Genomic DNA, 14160 nt, shown 5'->3' with positions numbered 1-14160 from the left:
AAAAAGTCCAAAATAGGAATGCACTATGCCCAAATATAGAGAGAGATAATTCCAAAAAGTGTCTGTAATTTGTAGTGATTGTAAACGCTTTTTTGTTTTTATATATCAGGTTTTGCAATCTTCGGGAAAAGGGGTGGTTGGGGATTTTTAACTGAGTGTAGACTCCCAATCCATAAGTCATTGCTTAAGAAAATACAGACTATTATGCATGATCAATCACTTTACAATCAACGTTCTTTAGTTCAACTTTTTGTAAATGGGCAAAATAATGGCTTGTTTGACTCAGGTAAATATCCCACCGCACGTGCTCTTGAGAATTTATTGTTATTCACTTTAAAAGGTTTGGATCCATAGGTCATTTGCATCTGTAACATGTTTCAAGCATGCATATCCATTTTTTAAAACATGTGTAGAAAAATCTCTTTCATATAAAATTCCGAGCTATGAGGGTTGAACTAGTTGAATTTCCCAAACTTGGATAACAAAACTTTTGTGTTCATTTGTGGTGTGTGAATAAATTTTCTTTACGTACATTTGTTATTGCTTAAATTTTTTCCACGCATAAACTCTAAATTTTTTATTTTGTTGTGATCTATTTGCCTTTTAACTCTTTTTATGTTTACGAGATGAAGGGAAAGTGAAAACTCAAGTTTTGAGTTAAGAAAAAAGTATACATCTAAAATGGAAATGAACAATGCACAAATGTAGAGAGAGACAATTCCAAAAAGTTTATTTAATTTTTAGGGATTGTAAACTGTTTTTAGTTTTTATATAACAGGTTTTGCAATCGTCAGGAAAAGAGGGAGGCGGGGGATTTTTAACTAAGTGTAGACTCCCAATCCAAAAGTCATTGCTTAAAAAAATATAGCCCGTTACGTATGATAAATAACTTTACAATCATCTACGATCGTTAGGTCAGCTTTTTTTAAATGGGCAAAATAATGGCTTGTCTGACTCGGGTAAATATCCCACCGCACATTCACTCAAGAATATAATGTTTTTCTCTTTAAAAGGTGTGGATCCTTAAGACATTTGCATCTTTAACATGTTTCAAGCATGGATATCCATTTTTTAAACCATGTTTAGAAAAACCTCTTTCTCATAAAATTCCGAGCTAATAGGGTTGAACTAGTGGAATTTCCCAAACTTTGATATCAATACATTTGTGTTCATTTGTGGTGTGTGAATAAATTTTATTTACTTAAATTTGTTATTGCTTCACATTTTTTCTACACATAAACTCTAAAAGTTTCATCTTGTTGTGATCTATTTGCATTTAATCTCTTTTTTTGTTTACGAGATGAAGGGAAAGTGAAAACTCAAGTTTTGATTTAAGAAAAAAATATCCATCTAAAATGGAAATGCACAATCCACAAATGTAGAGAGAGATAATTCCAAAAAGTGTCTACAAGATTTTGGGATTGTAAACTCTTTTTACTTTTTATATATCAGGTTTTGCAATCGTCGGGAAATGGGGGAGGCAGGGAATTTTTAACTGAGTGTTGACTCCCAGTCCATAAGTCATTCCTTAAAAAAATATAACCCGTTATGAAGGATAAATCACTTTACAATCATCTAAATCATCTACGATCGATAGGTTAGCTTTTTGTAAATTGGAAAAATAATGGCTGGTTTGACTCGGGTAAATATCCCACCGCACATTCGCTTAAGAATTTAATGTTATTCTCTTTAAAAGTTGTAGAGCCATAGGTCCTTTGTATCTTTAAAATGTTTCAAGCATGCATATCCATTTTTTAAAACATGTGTAGAAAAATCTCTTTCTTATAAAATTCCGAGCTATTAGGGTTGAACTAATGGAATTTCCAAAACATGGATAACAAAAATTTTGTGCTCATTAGTGGTGTGTGAATAAATTTTATTTACTTACATTTGTTATTGCTATAAATTTTTCCATACATAAACTCTAAAATTTTGATTTTGTTGTGATCTATTTGCCTTTTATCTCTTTTTTACTTTACGAGATGAAGGAAAAGTGAAAAGTCAAGTTTTGATTTAAGAAAAAGCTATACATCTAAAATGGAAATGTACAATGCACAAATGTAGAGAGAGATAATTACAAAAAATGTCTGTAAATTTTAGGGACTGTTAACTCTTTTAAGTTTTTATATATCGAGTTTTGCAATTGTTGGGAAAAGGGGGAGGCAAGGGATTTTTAAATGAGTGTTGACTCCCAATCCATAAGTCATTCCTTAAAAAAATATAGCCCATTACATATGATAAATCACTGTACTATCATCTATGATCATTAGGTTAGCTTTTTTTAAATGGCCAAAATAATGGCTTGTTTGAGTCAGGTCAATATCCCACTGCAAGTTCACATGAGAATTTATTGTTGTTATCTTTAAAAAGTTTGGATCCATAGGTCATTTACATCTTTAACATGTTTCCTGCATGCATATCCATTTTTTAAAACATGTGGAGAAAAATCTCTTTCTTATAAAACTCCGAGCTATTAGGGTTGAACTAGTGGAATTTATCAAACTTGGTTAATAAAAATTTTGTGTTCATTTGTGGTGTGTGAATAAATTTTCTTTACTTACATTTGTTATTGCTTTAAATTTTTTCCATACATAAACTCTAAAATTTTCATTTTGTTGTGATCTATTTGCTTTTTATCTCTTTTTTTTGTTTACGAGATGAAGGGAAAGTGAAAACTCAAGGTTTGATTTAAGAAAAAAGAAACAACAAAATGGAAATGCACAACGTACAAATGTAGAGAGAGATAATTCCAAAAAGTGGTTGTAATTTTTAGGGATTGTAAAATCTTTTTAATTTTTATATATCAAGTTTTGCAATCGTTGGGAAAATGGGGAGGCGGGGGATTTGTAACTGAGTGCAGACTCCCAATTCATAAGTCATTCCTTAAAAAATTATAGCCCGTTATGCATGATAAATCACTTTACAATCATTTACGATCGTTAGGTCAACTTTTTTTAAATGAGCAAAATAATGGCTTTTTTGACTTGAGTAAATATCCCACCGCACATTCACTTATGAATTTAATGTTATTCTCTTTATAAGGTTCAGATCCATAGGTCATTTGCATCTTTAACATCTTTCAAGCATGCATATCCATTTTTTAAAACATGCGTAGAAAAATCTCTTTCTTATAAAATTCCGAGGTATTAAGGTTGAACTAGTGGAATTTCCCAAACTTGGATAACAAAAATTTTGTGTTCATTTGTGGTGTGTGAATAAAGTTTCTTTACTTAGATTTATTTTTACTTTATTTTCCATACATAAACTCTAAAAATTTTATTTTGTTGTGATCTATTTGCCTTTTATCTCTTATTTTGTTTGCGATATGTAGGTAAAGTGAAAACTCAAGTTTTGATTTAAGAAAAATGTATACGTATAAAATGGAAATGCCCAAAGCAAAAATATAGAGAGAGATAATTCCAAAAAAGTCTGTAATTTTTAGGGATTTTAAGCTCTTTTTAGTTTTTATATATCAGGTTTTGCAATCGTCGGGAAAAAGGGGGAGGCAAGAGATTTTGAACTAAGTGTTGACTCCCAATCCATAAGTCCGTCCTTGAAAAAATATAGCCCGTTACGCAAGATAAATCACTTTACAATCATCTATGATCGTTAGGTCACTTTTTGTAAATGGGTAAAATAATGGCTTGTTTGACTCGGGTAAATATCCCATCGCACGTTCACTTGAGAATTTAATGTTATTCTCTTTAAATGGTTTGGATCCATAGGTCGTATGCATCTTGAACATGTTTCAAGAATGCATATTCAATTTTTAAAACATGTGTAGAAAAATCTCTTTCTCATAAAATTCCGAGCGATTAGGGTTGAACTAGTGGAATTTCCCAAACTTGGATAACAAAACTTTTGCGTTCATTTGTGGTGTGTGAATAAATTTTCTTTACTTACATTTGTCATTGCTTAAAATTTTTTCTATACATAAACTCTAAAATTTACATTTTGTTGTGATCAATTTGCCTCTTATATCTTTTTTTGTTACGAGATGAAGGGAATGTGAAAAATCAAGTTTTGATTTAAGCAAAAAGTATGCATCTAAAATGAAATGGGCAATGCACAAATGTAGAGAGAGATAATTCCAAAATGTGTTTATATGTTTTAGGGATTGTAAACTCTTTTTACTTTTTATATATCAGGTTTTGTAATAGTCGGCAAAAGGGGAGGCGGGGGATTTTCAACTGTGTGTTGACTCCCAATCCATAAGTCATTCCTTAAAAAATTATAGCCCGTTACGCATGATAAGACACTTTACAGTTATCTATGATCGTTAGGTCTGCTTTTTGTAAGTGGGCAAAATAATGGCTTGTTTGACTCGGGTAAATATCCCACCGCACCTTCACTTGAGAATTTAATGTTATTCTCTTTTTAAAGGTTTGGATCCATAGGACATTTGAATATTTTACATGTTTCAAGCATGCATATCCATTTTTTAAAACATGTGTAGAAAAATCACTTTCTTGTAAAACTCCGAGCTATTAGGGTTGAACTAGAGGAATTTCCCCAACTTGGATAACAAAACTTTTGTGTTCATTTGTGGGTGTGAATAAATTTTCTTTTCTTACATTTGGTATTGCTTTCAATTTTTTCTATACATAAACTCTAAAATTTTTATTTTGTTGTGATCTATTTGCCTTTTATCTCTTTTTTTGTTTACGAGATGAAGGGAATGTGAAAACTCAAGTTTTGATTTATGATAAAAAAAGTACACATCTAAAATGGAAATGCACAATGCACAAATGTATAGAGTGATAATTCGAAAAAGTGTCTGTCATTTTTAGGGATTGTAAACTGTTTTTAGTTTTTATATATCAGGTTTTGCAATCGTCGGGAAAAGGGGGAGGTGGGGGATTTTTAACTGAGTGTTGACTCCATATCCATAAGTCATTCCTTACAAAAATATAGCCCGTTGTGCATGATAAATCAGTTTACAATCATCTATGAACGTTAGGTCAACTTTTTGTAAATGTGCAAAATAATGGCATAGTTGACTCAGGTAAATATCCCACTGCACGTTCACTTGAGAATGTAATGTTATTCTCTTTAAAAGGTTTGGATCCATAGGTCATTTGCATCTTTAACATGTTTCAAGCATGAAAATCCATTTTTTAAAACATGTATAGAAAAATCTCTTTCTCATAAAATTCCAAGCTATGAGGGTATAACTAGTGGAATTTCCCAAACTTGGATAACAAAACATTTGTGTTCATTTGTGGTGTGTGAATAAATTTTATTTACTTACATTTTTTATTGGTTAAAATTTTTTCCATACATAAACTCTAAAATTTTCATTTTGTTGTGATCAATTTGCCTTTTATCTATTTTTTTTTCGAGATGAAGGGAAAGTGAAAACTCAAGTTTTTATTTAAGAAAAAAGTATAGATCTAAAATGGAAAAGCACAATGCACAAATGTAGAGAGAGATAATTCCAAAACGACTTTGTAAATTTTAGCGATTGTAAACTCTTTTTAGTTATTATATATCAGGCTGTACAATCGTCGGGAAAAGGCGGAGGCGGGGGATTTTTAACTTTGTGTAGACTCCCAATCCATAAGACATTCTTTACAAAAATATATCCAGTTACTCATGATAAATCACTTTACAATCATCAACTACCATTAAGGTCAGCTTTTTGTAAATGGGCAAAATAGTGGCTTGTTTGACTCGGGTAAATATCCCACCACACATTCACTGAAGAATCTAATGTTATTCTCTTTATAAGGTTTGGATCCATAGGTCATTTGCATCTTTAACATGTTTCAAGCATGCATATCCATTTTTTAAAGCATTTGTAGAAAAATCTTTTTCTTATAAAATTCCGAGCTATAAGGGTTTAAATAGTGGAATTTCCAAAACTTGGATAACAAAACTTTTGTGTTCATTTTTGGTGTGTGAATAAATTTTCTTTACTTACATTTTGTTTTCCTTTAAATTATTTCTATACATAAAATCTAATTTTTTTTTTTATCTATTTGCCTTTTATCTCTTTTTTTGTTTACGACATGAAGGGAATGTGAAAACTCAAGTTTTGATAGAAGGAAAAAGTAAACATCGAAATTGGAAATGCACAATGAAAAAATGTAGAGAGAGATAATTCCAAAAAGTGTTTGAAGTGTTTAGAGATTGTAAACTATTTTTAGTTTTTATATATCAGGTTTTGCAATCGTCAGGAAAAGGGGGAGGCGACAGATTCTTAACTGATTGTTGACTTCATATCCATAAGTCATTCCTTAAAAAAATATAGCCCATTATGCATGATAAATCAGTTTACAATCTTCTATGATTGTTAGATCAGCTTTTTCTAAATGGGCAAAATAATGGCTTGTTTGACTCGGGTAAATATCCCACCGCACGTTCACTTGAGAATTTAATGTTATTCTCTTTAAAAGGTTTGGATCCATAGGTCATTTGCATCTTTAACATGTTTCGAGCATGCATATCCATTTTTTAAAACTTGTGTAGAAAAATCTATTTCTTATAATATTCTGAGGTATTATTAGGGTTGAACTCGTGGAATTTCCAAAACATGGGTAACAAAACTTTTGTGTTCATTTGTGGTGTTTCTTTACTTACATTTGTTTATTGCTTTAAATTTTTTCCATACATAAACTCTAAATTTTTTATTTTGTTGTGATCTTTTTGCCATTTATCTTTTTTTTTTTTTGTTTACGAGATGAAGGGAAGTGAAAACTCAAGTTTTGATTTAAGAAAAAAAAGTACACATCTAAAATGGAAATGCACAATGCACAAATGTAGAGTTTGATAATTCCAAAAAGTGTCTGTAATTTTTAGGGATTGTAAACTCTTTTTAGTTTTTAAATATCAGGTTTTGCAATCGTCGTGAAAAGGGGGAGGCGGGGGATTTCTAACTAAGTGTTTCCTTACAAAAATATAGCCCATTACGCATGATAAATCACTTTACAATCATATATGATCGTTAGGTTAGCTTTTTGTAAATGGGCAAAATAATGGCTTGTTTGACTCGGGTAAACATTTCACCGCACATTCACTAAAGAATTTAATGTTATTCTCTTTCAAAGGTTTGCATCCATAGGTCATTTGCATCTTTAAAATGTTTCAAGCATGCATTTCCATTTTTTAAAACATGTGTAGAAAAATCTCTTTCTTATGAAATTCCTAGTTGTTAGGGTTGAACTCGTGGAATTTCCCAAACTTGGATAACAGAACTTTTGTGTTCAATTGTGGTGTGTGAATAAATTTTCTTTACTTACATTTTTTATTGCTTTAAATTTTTTCCTTACACAAACTCTTAAATTTTCAATTTGTTGTGATCTATTTTCCTTTTATATCCTTTTTTGTTTACGAGATGGAGGGAAAGTTAAAACTCAAGTTTTATTTTAACAAAGGAAAGTACACATCCAAAATGGATATGCCCAATGCACAAATGTAGAGAGTGATAATTCCAAAAAGTGTCTATAATTTTTAGGGATTGTATACTCTTTTTAGTTTTTATATATCAGATTTGGCAATTGTCGGGAAGAGGGGGAGGCGAGGGATTTTTAACCGAGTATTGACTCCCAATCCATAAGTCATTCCTTACAAAAATATAGCCCGTTATGCATGATAAATCACTTTACAATCATCTATGATTGTTTGGTCAGCTTTTTGTCATTGGCCAAAATAATGGCTTGTTTGACTCGGGTAAATATCCCACCGCACTTTCACTTGAGCATTTAATGTTATTCTCTTTAAAAGGTTTGGATCCATAAGTCATTTGATCTTTAACATGTTTCAAGCATGCATGTCCCTTTTTTAAAACATGTGTAGAAAAATCTCTTTCTTATGAAATTCCAAGATGTTAGGGTTGAACTAGTGGAATTTCCAAAAATTAGATAACAAAACTTTTGTGTTCAATACTGGTGTGTGAATAAAATTTCATTACTTACATTTGTTAATTCTTTAAATTTTTTCCATACATCAACTCTAAAATTTTAATTTTGTTGTGATCTATTTGCCTTATTTATCTTCTTTTTTTTTTTTTCGAGATGAAGAGAAAGTGAAAACTCAAGGTTTGATTTAAGAAAAAAAGTACACGTCTAAAATGGAAATGCACAATGTACAAATGTAGAGAGTGATAATTCCAAAAAGTGTCTATAATTTTTATTGATTGTAAACTCTTTTTTAGTTTCTATATATAATGTTTTGCAATGGTGGGGAAAGGGGGTGGCGGGGGATTTTTAACCGAGTGTTGACTCCCAATCCATAAGTCATTCCTCACAAAAATATAGCCCATTACACATCATAAATTACTTTACAATATGATCGTTAGGTCAGCTTTTTGTAAATGTTCAAAATAATGGCTTGTTTGACTCAGGTAATTATCCCACCGCACTTTCACTTGAGATTTTAATGTTATTCTCTTTAAAAGGTTTGTACCCATAGGTCATTTGCATCTTTAACATGTTTCAATCATGCATATCCATTTTTTAAAACATGTGTAGAAAATTCTATTTCTTATAAAATTCCAAGCTATTAGGGTTGAACTAGTGGAATTTCCCAAACTATGATAACAATGCTTTGATGTTCATTTGTGGTCTATGAATAAATTTTCTTTACTTAAATTTGTTGCTGCTGTAAATTTTTTCCTTACATAAACTGTAAAATTTTCATTTTGTTGTGATCTATTTGCGGTCTATCTCTTTTTTTGTTTACGAGAGGAAGAGAAAGTGAAAACTCAAGTTTTAATTTAAGAAAAAAAAGTACACATCTAAAATGGAAATGCACAACACACAAATGTAGAGAGTGATAATTCCAAAAAGTTTCTATATTTTTTAGGGATTGTACACTCTTTTTAGTTTTTATATATCTTGTTTGGCAATCGTCGGGAAAAGGGGGAGGAGTGGGATTTTTAACCGAGTTTTGACTCCCAATCCATAAGTCATTCCTTACAAAAATATAGTCTGTTATGCATGATAAATCACTTTACAATCATCTATGATCGTTAGATAAGGTTTTTTTAAATGGCCAATATAATGGGTTATTTGACTCGGGTAAATATCTCACCGCACATTCACTTGAGAATTTAATATTATTCTCTTTAAAAGATTTGGATCCATAGGTCATTTGCATCTTTAACATGTTTCAAGCATACATTTCCATTTTTTAAAACATGTGTAGAAAAATCTCTTTCTTATGAAATTCCTAGCTATTATTGTTGAACTAGTGGAATTTCGCAAACTTGGATAAAAAAACTTTTGTGTTCATTAGTGGTGTGTGAATATATTTGTTTTTCTTACATTTGTTATTGCTTTAAATTTTTTCCATACATGAACTCTAACATTTTCATTTTTTTGTGATCTATTTACCTTTTATATCATTTTTTTTGTTTTCGAGAAGAAGGGAAAGTGAAAACTCAAGTTTTGATTTAAGAAAAAATAGTACAAACCTAAAATGGAAATGCACAATGCACAAATGTAGAGACAAATAATTCCAAAAAGTGTTTATAACTTTTAGGGATTGTAAACTCTTTTTTAGTTTATATATATCAGGTTTTGCAATCGTCAGGAAAAGGGGGTGGCAGACAAAAAATAGTACAAACCTAAAATGGAAATGCACAATGCACAAATGTAGAGACAAATAATTCCAAAAAGTGTTTATAACTTTTAGGGATTGTAAACTCTTTTTTAGTTTATATATATCAGGTTTTGCAATCGTCAGGAAAAGGGGGTGGCAGGGGATTTTTAACCGTGTTGACCCCCATTCCATAAGTCATTCCTTACAAAAATATAGCCCGTTATGCATGATAAATTACTTTACAATCATCTATGATCGTTAGGTCAGCTTTTTGTGATTGGGAAAAATAATGGCTTGTTTGACTCGGGTAAATATCCCACTGCACGTTCACTTGAGAATTTAATGTTATTCTCTTTAAAAAGTTTTCATCCATAGGTCATTTGCATCTTTAACATGTTTTGAGCATGCATATCCATTTTTTAAAACATGTGTAGAAAAATATTTTTCTTATAAAATTGAAAGCTATTAGGGTTGAACTAGTGGAATTTCCCAAATTTGGATAAGAAAACTTTTGCGTTCATTTGTGGTGTGTGATTAAATTTTATTTTCTTAAATTTTTTATTGCTTTAAATTTTTTCCATCCATAAACTCTAAAATTTTCATTTAGTTGTGATCTATTTGCCTTTTATCTCTTTTTTTTTTTGTGTACGAGATGAAGCGAAAGTGCTCAAGATTTGATTTAAGAAAGAAAAGTATACATCTAAATGGAAATGCACAATGCACAAATGTACAGAGTGATAATTCCAAAAAGTGTCAGTAATTTTTAGGGATTGTAAACTCTTTTTAGTTTTTATATATTAGATTTTGCATTTGTCGGGAAAAGCAAGAGGTGGGGGATTTTTAACCGAGTGTTGACTCCCAATCCATAAGTCATTCCTTTAAAAAATATAGCCCCTTACAGATGATAAATCACTTTAAAATCATCTATGATCGTTAAGTCAGCTTTTAGTAAATGGGAAAATAATTCCCTTTTTGACTCGGGTAAATATCCCATCGCACGTTCACTTGAGAAATTAACGTTATTCTCTTTAAAAGGTTTGGATCCATAGGTCATTTGCATCTTTAACATGTTTCAAGCATGCATTTACATTTTTTAAAACATGTGTAGAAAAATCTCTTTCTTATAAAATTCCAACCTATTAGGGTTAAACTAGTGGAATTTCCCAAACTTGGATAACAAAACTTTTGTGTTCTTTTGTGGTGTGTGAATAAATTTTATTTTATTTTATTTTTTTATTGTTTTATATTTTTTCCACTCATAAACTCTAAAATTTTTATTTTGTAGGGATCTTTTTGCCTTTTATCACTTTTTTTGTTTACGAGATGAAGGGAAAGTGAAAACTCAAGTTTATATTTAAGAAAAAAAATGAACACATGTAAAATGGGAATGCACAATGCACAAATGTAGAGAGTGATAATTCCAAAAAGTGTCTGTATTTCTAGGGTTTGTATACTCTTTTTAGTATTTATATATCATGTTTTGCAATCGTCGGGAAAAGGGGAGGCGGAGGATTTTTAACCGAGTGTTGACTCCCAATCCATAAGTCATTCCATACAAAAAGTTAGTCTGTTACGCATGATAAATCACATTACAATCATCTTTGATCGTTAGGTCAGCTTTTTGTAAATGGGCAAAATAATGGCTTGTTTGACTCGGGTAAATTTCCCACTGCACGTTCACTTGAGAATTTACTGTTATTCTCTTTAAAAAGTTTTGATCCGTAGGTCATTTGCATCTTTAACATGTTTCAAGCATGCATTTCCATTTTTTAGAGCATGTGTAGAAAAATCTTTTTCTTATAAAATTCCAGGCTATTAGGTTGAACTAGAGGAATTTCCCAAATTTGGATAACAAACCTTTTGTGTTCATTTGTGGTGTGTGAATAAATTTACTTTACTTACATTTGTTATTGCTTTAAATTTTTTCCATACCTAAACTCTAAAATTTTCATTTTGTTGTGATCTATTTGCCTTTTATCTCTTTTTTTTTTGTGTTCGAGATGATGGGAAAGTGAACACTGAAGATTTGATTTAAGAAAAAAAGTACACATCTAAAATGGAAATGCACAACACACAAATTTTATAGAGTGATAATTCCAAAAAGTGTCAGTAACTTTTATTGATTGTAAACTCTTTTTAGTTTGTATACATCAGGTTTTGCAATCATCGGGAAAAGCAAGAGGAGGGGGATTTTAACCAAGTGTTTACTTGCAATCCATAAGTCATTCCTTACAAAAATATAGCCCCTTACGCATGATAAATCACTTTATAATCATCCATGATCGTTAGGTCAGCTATTAGTAAATGGGCAAAATAATAGCTTGTCTGACTCGGGTAAATATCCCACTGCAAGTTCACTTGAGAATTTAATGTTATTTTCTTTAAAAGGTTTGGATCCATAGATCATTTCTATCTTTAACATGTTACAAGCAAGTATATCCATTTTTTAAAACATGTGTAGAAAAATATCTTTCTTATAAAATTCCAAGCAATTAGGGTAGAACTAGTGGAATTTCTCAAACTCGGATAACAAAACTTTTGTGTTCAAATGTGGTGCGTGAATAAATTTTCTTTTTTTAAAATAGTTATTGCTTTAAATTTTTTCCGTACATAAACTCTAAATTTTTCATTTTGTTGTGATCTATTTGACTTTTATCTCTTTTTTTTTGTTTACGAGATGAAGGGAAAGTGAAAACTCAATATTTGATTTAACAAAAAAAAGTGCACATCTAAAATGGATATGCACAATGCACAAAATTGAGAGCGATAATTCCAAAAAGTGTCTGTAATTTTTCAGGATTGTAAACACTTTTTAGTTTTTATATATTAGGTTTTGCAATCATCGGGAAAAGGGGGAGGTGGGGGATGTTTTACCGAGTGTTAATTCCCAATCCATAAGTCATTCCTTACAAAAATATAGCCCGTTACGCACTATAAATCACTTTACTATCATCAATGATCGTTAGGTTAGCTTTTTGTAAATGGGCAAAATAAAGGCTTTTTTGACCCTGGTAAATATCCCTCCGCACGTTCACTTGAAAATTTTATGTTATTCTCTTTAAAAGGTTTGGATCCATAGGTCATTTGCATCTTTAACATGTTTCAAGCATGCATATCCATTTTTTAAAACATGTGTAGAAAAATCTCTTTCATATAAAATTCCAAGCTCTGATAGTTGAACTAGTGGAATTTCCCAAAATCAGATAAAAAAACTTTTGTCTATATTTGTGGTGTCTGAATAAATTTTCTTTATTTAGATTTTTGATTTCTTTAAATTTTTTCCTTACATAAACTCTAAAATTTTCATTTTGTTGTGATGTATTTGCCTTTTATCTCTTTTTTTTAAACGGATTAAGGGAAAGTAAAAACTCAAGTTTTGTTTGAAGAAAAAAAAGTACACATCTAAAATGGAAATGGACAACACACAGACGTTTAGAGTGATAATTCAAAAAAGTGGCAGTAATTTTTAGGGATTGTAAACTCTTTTTAATTTTTATATAACAGGTTTTGCAATCGTCGAGAAAAGCAGGAGGCGGGGGATTTTTAACCGAGTGTTGTCTCCCAATCCATAAGTCATTCCTTAAAAAAATATAGCCCCTTACGCATGATAAATCACTTTAGAATCATCTATGATCGTTAGGTAGCCTTTTTTTAAATGGGCAAAATAATGGCTTGTTTGACTCGGTTAAATATCCCACCATACGTTCACTTGAGAATTTAATGTTATTCTTTTTAAAAGGTTTGGATCCATAGGTCATTTGCTTCTTTAACATGTTTCAAGCATGCATATCCATTTTTTCAAACTTGTGTAGAAAAATCTCTTTCTTATAAAATTCCAAGCTATTAGAGTTGAAATACAAGAATTTCCCAAACTTGGATAAAAAAAACTTTTGTGTTCATTTGTGGCGTGTGAATAAATCTTCTTTAATTACATTTTTTATTTCTTTACATTTTTTCCATACCTAAACTCTAAATTTTTCATTTTCTTGTGATCTATTTGCCTTTTATTTCTTTTTTTGTTTACGAGATGAAGGGAAAGTGAAAAATTAAGATTTCATTTAAGAAAAAAAAAGTGCACATGTAAAATGGAAATGTACAATGCACAAATGTCGAGAATGATAATTCCAAAAAGTGTCTGTAATTTTTAGTGATTGTAAACTCTTTTTAGTTTTTATATATCAAGTTTTGCAATCGTCGGGAAAAGGGGGACGCGGGGATGTTTAACCGAGTGTTGACTCCTAATCCATAAGTCATTCCTTACAAATATATAGCCCGTTACGGATGATAAATAAATTTACAATCATCTATGATCATTAGGTAAGCTTTTTTTAAATGGGCAAAATAATGCGTTGTTTGACTCGGTTAAATATCTCACTACACGTTCACTTGAGAATTTAATCTTATTCTTTTTTAAAGGTTTGGATCCATAGGTCATTTGCATATTTAACATGTTTCAAGCATGCATATCTACTTTTTAAAACATGTGTAGAAAAATCATTCTTATTAAATTTCAAGCTATTAGGTTGAACTAGACGAATTTCCCAAACTTGGATAACAAAACTTTTGTGTTCATTTGTGGTGTGTGAATAAATTTACTTTACTTACATTTGTTATTGC

Source organism: Aristolochia californica, unplaced genomic scaffold (assembly GCF_029961685.1).
Source record: "Aristolochia californica isolate CCGP_79_NKW_82.1479 unplaced genomic scaffold, dmAriCali1.0.hap1 SCAF_4, whole genome shotgun sequence".
Taxonomy (NCBI): Eukaryota; Viridiplantae; Streptophyta; class Magnoliopsida; order Piperales; family Aristolochiaceae; genus Aristolochia; species Aristolochia californica.
The sequence above is the reverse complement of the archived record's forward strand: the minus strand, read 5'-3'. Positions refer to the sequence as shown.